Source organism: Schistocerca serialis, chromosome 12 (assembly GCF_023864345.2).
Source record: "Schistocerca serialis cubense isolate TAMUIC-IGC-003099 chromosome 12, iqSchSeri2.2, whole genome shotgun sequence".
NCBI classification, from domain to species: Eukaryota; Metazoa; Arthropoda; class Insecta; order Orthoptera; family Acrididae; genus Schistocerca; species Schistocerca serialis.
In genome coordinates, this window is record NC_064649.1 from 26,657,808 (window position 1) to 26,665,885 (window position 8,078).

An 8,078-nucleotide genomic window follows, 5' to 3' on the forward strand; every position below is an offset into this window, starting at 1 on the left:
AACATGTGGTGCAACAGAAGAATGCTGAAGATTAGATGGGTAGATCATATAACCAATGAAGAGGTACTAAAAAGAATTGGGGAGAAGAGGAGTTTGTGGCACAACTTGTCTAGAAGAAGGGATAAGTTGGTATTACATGTTCTGAGGCATCAAGTGATCAACAATTTAGTATTGGAGGGCAGCGTGGAGGGTAAAAACCATAGAGGGAGACCAAGAGATGAATACACTAAGCCGATTCAGATGGACGTAGGTTGCAGTAGTTACTTGGAAATGAAGAATCTTGCGCAACATAGAGTAGCATGGAGGGATGCATCAAACCAGTCTCTGGACTGAAGACCACAACAACAACAACAACCGAAGTAGAGCTCTATCGGGCTTGACTAGCACTTGAATGGGTGACCGTCCATGACGACGAGCGCCGTTGGCAAAGAGATGAAGTGGGAGGTGGAGGGGTGTTGACTAAGCAGTAGCGGCTCCGGTCACGGAAACTGAGAAAGGGAGGGCGAGCGATGTTCTCACGATATGCCCTTCCATATCAGCATATAATGACGCCTATTGGCTAAGGATGAAACGGCGATTAGTCGGTACAGCTGGGCATTCCGAGTACTGTTTGGATGCAGTGCACGTCCGAAGGAACATTGCATCGTACTTCTTAATAACAGATTAACTGCTATTTCGTAGTTACCATTATTTACAGCCGAGGTCTTCACATACCCAGACGCTGTTTTTGTTACGTTGTGGCAGACATTGTGTCTAATTACGCAAGAATTTTCAACGTTGGCTGTCCGAACTGTGTGTGAATTAAATTACATACGTTTTTCTATTCCATTGGAAAGAGCATTCACACAGGACCCCAGTGGGATAGCATGAAGGTGGTGACAACCTTTTATGTCTGCATTGCCGACAACTGAGCGCTGCCATTGGTCAGTGGAATGTAGCCATTTTGGTCCCATGTAACACAAGAACGTACTTGGAAGGATTGTTGTAATTAGCAATTATCTCAGACCACACATTATAAGGCCACACTACTGAATTTAGGTCTCTTTTCTATTACTTGCAGTGTGTAAATGGTGGATAGCTTCTCTACTGTCATAGAAAACTATTGTGTCAAATGCACCACGAACAACTGATTGAACATCGTCATTAATTTTTACAAACTGCAGTTAGTGGCTAAATTTGTTTCAATAATATACATATATAGCGCTTCGTGGAAACGAAGTACGCATGTAAAAATCTTGCATCGGCCGGGAATCGAACCCGGGCCGCCCGCGTGGCAGGCGAGCATTCTACCACTGAACCACCGATGCCTGCTCCAAATGTGGGAATTACAATGTATATGTCCAAAAGAAAGAGATTTGTGTAAGAAGTACTGTTTCGCTTGCTATCTGCAATATCCATTCTTGATTAGCATAAGCTGTTATCAATTATGTGACCTTAATCTTCCCTTGTCCCACGTCGTTGAGAACGCGAATACCCACGTATTTGAGCCGCGTCTCAAGCTCGCGACATGTATTCACGTCGGACATATATCAACAATACGTGGATATGTGTGTGTGAATGTGTGAAACAATCAGATTTATTTTATGTTAATATAAGAGCCTAACAAAAAGTGTCAACTTTTCTGTGGTGAAGAAAGTCAGTGACGTGCACTAAACTGCTATTCGAAGGCAGATCGTGGTAACAGGTTTTTCCGACTTCCACAAAGCGAAAGGCATGCAGAAAGATGCAAAATATGGTTGCAGCGAAATGGAAGGAAAGATACATTTCCACACAAGTGTGCTAGAATATGTGAAATAAATATTTCTAGGATTGTCGATTAACTGAAAGTAACTTTTGTACAGAATTACTTGCCTAGTACAAGTTTGTTTGTAGTGAAACTGGTAGAGAGCTGGATTGCAAGTGCAAGGTTGGCCCCATATAATTCTGCCTCCCCCCCCTCCCCTTATTCCTCCTGCTCTCTGCACTTGATAAAACTGTCTCCTTAATTTGTAATACAGTTAAGTAAGAGCTTTAAATTCCATATCATATTACATTTCAATGTTTATTTCCATTTATTAACTTTACTGACTGTATCCAGTCACACTTTGCTGTGGCTTAGTCTGCTTCAATGGGAATGAAAAAAAAGGAGAAAGCACACATTTCTAACATGTGTGGGATACATCCTACTCTCCTCCTTTCCCGGGTCTCTGTCCATTTCCCAAATCCCCTTTCTTTGTCCATCTCCTACTCATTCCCCCACTCTCTGTCCATCACCTCCTCCCATTCTCTCTCTTTTTTCATCACCTACTGCCCATTTCTCTACCCCTCTCCCAGTCCATTCCATTCCCCTTTTCTCTCTCTCTCTCTCTCTCTCTCTCTCTCTCTCTCTCTGAAACTCCTCCTGCCCCCTAACTCTGTGCATCTTCTCCTCCACCCCGTCTCTCCATCTCCTCATGCTCCCTCTCTCTCTCTCTCTCTCTCTCTCTCTCTCCCCTTCTCTCTCCACCTTCTACCTCATCTGTCTGTTCATCTCCCCCCACTTCCCATGTCCGTTGCCACACACCCCTCTGTCCATCTCCTCTTCCCTCCTCTCTCTGACCTTGAGCCTTGCTTATTGTTATTGCCGATTCAGATTCTGTAGTACTATTCTAATCATAAACCTATAAGCGATAAATACAAGTTTCCTGTTTGCTAATAACATTTTAGTATTGTATATGTAATTATATATTAAAAAGTATTTGTCTATATGTGTATGAACATTCATTGTTGCAGTAACGTGCAAAAATTTAAAGTACTTCAGAAAGGCCAATTTTGATATTTTTGACAGCAATGTTTTCCCTTTAGAAATGACATATATTTATATGTATTAAAATATGAATGTATTAGAGAATTAGATATCCATAAACATGCCTGTATTAGGATCAATGTAGTGCCAAAATTTCAAAGCAGTTGGTCAAGAACTTTCAGAGATTAATGATTTTGAAGAAACCAACATTTTACATTTTCATAATGTTTCCCCTTTTATTAAATATTTACCAGATGGCATTCCAGTAGGTATGTATAAAATCACATGAGTATATGATTGGAATGTTGTGTCAAAATTTCAAAGTAATCCATGAAGAACTTTAGGACGTTTGAGATTTTGAAGAAACGAACATCAATGTTTGTACTTATATAGAAACTGTAAAAGTTTCTAATCACACATCTCTGAGAGTTTTTGACTGAATGCTTTCGAATTTTGACACAACGTTGTGCTGGAATGTGTGTGTGTGTTTTTATATAGGCTTCCTATTTTTAATATATGTAATATATAAATTTTTACAAATGTAATACTAGGGAAACGTTGCTACAAAAAAATCTCAAAAGTTACATACACACTTTCGGAGATTCACAATTTTCAAGCTAAGGAACATTTACATTCTTATTTATATAGATTTTACATTTGATCAATTTCAGATGAATTGCAAGTATGGTGTAAAGAAACTGTATTTCAAAATCCAAGAAATCATTTAACAATTTATGACCACATTATTCTTCCCAAATAAGTTGTTAAAGTCAGTCGTTTGCCATGCCCAATTGTCTGCATTGAGCCTTTTGAAAAACTGTATAAGTCTGACAGAGAGGAAAAAATTAAAAATTGTCTGGAACCTACCAGAAGATGTGATAAGGCCACGGCATTACAATAAAATGAAAGCTGTTCCTACTTAAGCACTTTTAAATCATGGTGTTTCAGCAGCAACTAAGTATGCAGTGGAACAGAAGGTACTTTAAAGTTCAGCTGTAAATGAATATTTTATAGACACAGAATAATTTTCCTGGTTTAATCTGGCAGACATCTGCTCTACTGTATCTATGTAGTCCTAAAGAATCGACTGCACACTGACCAGTGCAGCACCACAAAATGCCATCAAGATGGCGCTGCTAACACCAATGGAGAGAGCAAGCAGCACCACACCTCCAGGAAGTACCTCCTGTCAATGCTGAATTACCCAGCCGCCCATCGCTGGTTGGTCCAGTTTGGGTGCAGACTTCAAGAGCATCAGTACTGAGTAATAGCATGATGATACTTAGCCTCAGTTCTTCAACTAGAAATCAATATAAAGGGTTTCGAATGTTGGGCTCCATGAGGTTCCCTCTCTGTGCATCAACCGTGGAATATAAAATTATGAAGAATGTTAGAACCAGTTGCAGAAATATAATTTATTTATCTTGTTGCAAATCGATTTCGACTGATATCAGTCATCATCGGTGCATTTTTCTAACCGATACATGCCGTAAGTAGAAGTACTGTCCTTGGCAGTACTTCTACTTATGGCATGTATCGGTTACAAAAATGCACCGATGATGACTGATATCGGTCGAAATTGATTTGCAACAAGATAAATAAATTATGTTTCCGTGACCGGTTGCTACATTCTTTATAATTGTTATACAGGGTGTTCCAAAAGGTACGGCCAAACTTTCAGGAAACATTCTTCACACACAAAGAAAGAAAATATCTTATGTGGACATGTGTCCGGAAACGCTTACTTTCCATGTTAGAGCTCATTTTATTACTTCTCTTCAAATCACATTAATCATGGAACGAAAACACACAGCGACAGAACGTACCAGCGTGACTTCAAACACTTTGTTACAGGAAATGTTCAAAATGTCCTCCGTTAGCGAGGATACATGCATCCACCCTCCGTCGCATGGAATCCCTGATGCGCTGATGCAGCCCTGGAGAATGGCGTATTGTATCACAGCCGTCCACAATACGAGCACAAAGAGTCTCTACATTTGGTACCGGGGTTGCGTAGACAAGAGCTTTCAAATGCCCCCATAAATGAAAGTCAAGAGGGTTGAGGTCAGGAGAGCGTGGAGGCCATGGAATTGGTCTGCCTCTACCAATCCATCGGTCGCCGAATCTGTTGTTGAGAAGCGTACGAACACTTCGACTGAAATGTGCAGGAGCTCCATCGTGCATGAACCACATGATGTGTCGTACTTGTAAAGGCACATGTTCTAGCAGCACAGGTAGAGTATCCCATATGAAATCATGATAACATGCTCCACTGAGTGTAGGTGGAAGAACAAACTAAAATGAGCTCTAACATGGAAATTAAGCATTTCCGGACACATGTCCACATAACATCTTTTCTTTATTTGTGTGTGAGGAATGTTTCCTGAAAGTTTGACCGTACCTTTTTGTAACACCCTGTATAAAGGGTGTTTCAAAAAGAATATACATATTACAAAGTATTATTTTGTGCAAACTATCGATCACTGCACCTCGGCTCTGCTACTGGAGTTTATATTAATAGCCGTTAGATGTCAGTTGTCTTCTGTTTTCCTTGGTAACCGTCATATGTTTAAAATGGCTACTCCGCAGCAGAAATCATTTTGTGTTTTCGAGTTTGAAAAGTGCAGTTACATGACTACAGTGCAAAGATGTTTCAGGCTGAGGTACCAAATTAATCCTCCAAATGGGTGGAACATTCACAGATGGTATCGACAGTTTCTAGATACATGAAGTGTATGCAAAGGAAATAGTCCTGGCCGCCCTCGTGTTCCTGAAGAAAATGTTGCACGAATTCTGACGTAGTTCTTCAAAATCAACTCATCGTGCCAATTGGGAGTTACAACTGCCTACAACAACAATTTGGTGTGTTTTGAGATGTCAGTTGGTTATGAAGAGGTGCAATTTACAGCTGTTACAAGCTCTGCATCCAGATGACAAATGCAAACATGTGACAATTTGTAACGAGATTCTTGATGCTATTGACAAAACTTTCGCACAATGCACCGTGTCCAGTGATGAAGCGACTTTCCTTGTTGGTGGTCAGGTAAACAAACACAGTGTTCGATTTTGTGGCCTACAGAACCCACATGCAGCCATGGAATATGTACGACATTAGCCCAAAGTCAATGTGTTTTGTGCGATATCCTGATCGTCTGTTTATGGCCCATTCTTCTTTTATGGAAACATGGTTTACAGTCAGCAGTACCTCACTATGTTACAAAACTGGTCGTTTCAGAGGCTGCAGGAAGACAACTTCATTTTTCAACAAGATGGGGCACCCCCTCACAGGAGCCACCAAGTGTGTGAATATCTGAATGAAACTCTACCGAACCATTGGATTGGTCATCAAGGAGCTTGCGACTTAATATGTCTCAGTGCTGGGCTCTACGGTCAATGGGTTTGACACTTTCTCACTTTTTCCTGTGGGGTTTTGTTGAAGACAACGTTTAGGCACCACCACTCTCACAGAACCCGGAAGAGTTGAAGAACTGGATCCTTACTGCCGTAACATCAGTGACGAAGGACATGCTTGCCCGAGTATGGGAGGAATTTGAGTGGCGATGTGATATTGCTCGTGTCGATGATGGCGGCCATATTGAACATCTGTAATTTGAACTTGAGAGGTTCATAAATGTGTGTGTAAAGTTTCATATTCATATGTCTTAAAGTTTAATAAATATATGCATTCGAAATATGTAGGCTATATTCTTTTTGAAACACCCTATATATTATAAAAGTAAGTGCACAGTGTGCATGCTGCTACATCTTAGAAACGGGTCCCGGTTCGATCAAGGGAGTTATATGGTGCGGTAGCCTTCTATCCCTCATCCATGCAGAAGATTCCCATTTTTACCTGAACGGCGTGCTTTTGGAGATACAAGGCCTCGGAAGTTTTGCCCTCTCTAGAAATTTCTAGAACATTTGAGAGTATTCGAGACCATTCCACAACATTCCAACATGTTCTACAATGATCAGGAATGTTCTGGAATGTTCAGGAATAGTCTGGAACAGTTTCTTATCCATGACGAAGAAAGGAAACGAGAAATTATTGCAGTGAGTGAATAAAAACAAACAGTGAAGTGTGAGTACTCAAAGCGATCAGTTACAGAATATAAATCGAAAATAAAGTGAGAAAAGTGTGTAAAGAGTACTTAGTGTATTTGCTAGTAAAAAGTTGATTTGATTTATATTTTAGAGAATGCCCAAATGTAAAAGAGGAGGAGATCTTGCCAGTTCTGAAGCAAAACAGTGAAAATAGAAAGAGCAGTGAAAAATCAAGACAAACAAAGAGCGCAAAGCACGTTCAAGTTCCAATGGACGACAACGAGCACCATGAGAAGCAGAGAACCAAAGAACAACGCAATGAATTGATTGAAGAATCAAGAACTGTGACACAATCTCATAATAAAAGATTGCAAACTCTAGCCAGCCACGAAAATATCACCCTGTCAGAAGTGCGAACAAGAACAAGTAAACAGTAATCAGGAAAATGGACATCTGCCAATTTTGCAATGTGAAAAAATTCAGTAGAGAAATACCAGGATCTGTTGCATGAATGGAAAAATTCGATTACAACCACTGGAAGCATCTCTGCAGGATTTTTTTTTAAATTACATGACCAAGAAAACTCCAGAATCACTTTCTTCGAAAGATAAAAATGCACAACACCTGCTTCCAAATGACTTATTTCGGTGTCGCTTTGATCAACATTACTAAGAATGAAATCGATTTTTTTTTTTTTCATCCAAGGATAAATCTATCACAAAAAGGGATCATTACTATCACTACCCAACAAAGACCCTAAATTTCTATAAGTATATTTCATTAGAAGTGAAGAACCAGGAATTGATCAGCAATGCACAAATATCGGTGGATTGAGACAAGTAGTAGTCCAAGATGTACAGTGGATCTTACACAAATATAATCAACTGATTCACACATTCAAAACAGCGCCAGACCAAATGATTTCTGATGACTACAAAGTTATAATTCAAGCCGAAAAAAGACCACCTGAAGGAGACGAACATCAATTAAATGTACCCCAGATAGATGAAGTTGCCATCGTAAATGTGGACAATGAAAACACAAGCCGAGACATAATTGTACAACAAAGAGAAGGACTATGACACACTGCAGAGACACACCATTCATACGATGCCCTCCAATATCTGTTAATATTTCTACACAGAGAGGAAGGATATCATTTTAATTAAATCCAATAAATTGCCAGCGACCATTAAAAACTTGGTTTCAGATAAAGCACAGTGTAAACAGAGTTTGAAAGACTTTTTGATAGGCAACTCTTTCTACTCTA

The 8,078-nt window shown here is 39.8% G+C and overlaps 1 non-coding gene across 1 annotated transcript; it reads right to left on the reverse strand.

Moving 5' to 3' along the window:
• Positions 1–1,236: 1,236 nt before the first annotated feature.
• Trnag-gcc (transfer RNA glycine (anticodon GCC)) lies at positions 1,237–1,307 on the reverse strand. The gene has a single exon. It is a non-coding gene; the product is annotated as a tRNA-Gly (tRNA).
• Positions 1,308–8,078: the final 6,771 nt, after the last annotated feature.